At 30.9% G+C, this 1,108-nt stretch overlaps 1 non-coding gene across 1 annotated transcript; it reads left to right on the top strand.

Moving 5' to 3' along the window:
* Positions 1-482: 482 nt before the first annotated feature.
* On the top strand, positions 483-554 carry TRNAC-GCA (transfer RNA cysteine (anticodon GCA)). Its single transcript has one exon. It is a non-coding gene; the product is annotated as a tRNA-Cys (tRNA).
* Positions 555-1,108: the final 554 nt, after the last annotated feature.

The raw sequence follows: 1,108 nt of genomic DNA, 5'->3' as shown, positions 1-1,108 counted from the left end.
TTTAAAATAGTTGCAGAAAATAGTAAGCAGAAACTTCAAGACAACTTTAATTAGCAAAGATTTTTTTATCACATTTTCTTTATTTATTTTATATTTAAAAAATATTTTAAGAATAAAGAATTGCCTTGACTATTGTCTCAGGTAAAATAATAGCTCAGAGACAGTCCATTTGCTGATGTAAATCCGGGTAATTATATGTATAACACAGTTAATAAATTTAAATTAAAAATTATTGCAAAACTTTATAATAAGCTTCATATATTAAAGCAATTCTGCTTAGTAATTTTTTTATAAGAATTTTTGAGAAGCATATTAAAGTAGCTTCAAACTTTAATCTGTTACAGTTTCTAAAGCAATTGCTTTTGTTTTCTTAAGTGGCATACCTCATTTCGGATTTATTAAAAATCCAGGCCCCTATGACTAACAAATTAAAGTTAAAAACGTATTATTTTATTTTGAAAAATTCTAGAGGATTAACAGTTGGGGGCATAGCTCAGGGGCAGAGCATTCGACTGCAGATCGAGAGGTCCCTGGTTCAAATCCGGGTGCCCCCTGTTTTTTTTATTTTTGATTGTTATTTAGACTAACATACAACTAGTAGATTCTTCTGGTGGCATCCTCTTCTCGAGTCTATTTTCCCACGAACATTCTTCACGTTCTCCACAACTATACCAATCCGGTGCCCGATGAAGCTTAAAATGTTGCCATTGCCGTGGCATCATAAACCACTTCGCCTGGACCGAGTTGCGTAAACATTTTCCACCGACAGAGCCACTCGAAGGCAGGACGAGAAAGGCACAGTGGCATTGCAATTACATTAATTATATAAAAAAAGGTTTGAAAATGTAAGCTTTAAGAAGGAAAGCTTATGTTATTAGTTATTTTAATAACATTATTAATAATAAAATGAAATAACCAATAGATTCAAGAACAAATATAATGTAAACTGGTCAAGAAATAACGTATACGCAATGTTGCCTGCATTTTGTACTTATCTAAATGCTATTTTTTATACTTATACCTCCCATATATGAAGCTAAAGCAAGGTAAACTTAAGTTCTTAATTATTTTAATAAAGAAAATAATAAAGTAAAATTAGGTGTAAGTA

The sequence above is a fragment of the Drosophila serrata genome, unplaced genomic scaffold, assembly GCF_035046125.1.
Source record: "Drosophila serrata isolate PLE 108 unplaced genomic scaffold, ASM3504612v1 contig_272, whole genome shotgun sequence".
Classification (NCBI taxonomy): domain Eukaryota; kingdom Metazoa; phylum Arthropoda; class Insecta; order Diptera; family Drosophilidae; genus Drosophila; species Drosophila serrata.
The sequence above is the reverse complement of the archived record's forward strand: the minus strand, read 5'-3'. Positions and strand labels throughout refer to the sequence as shown.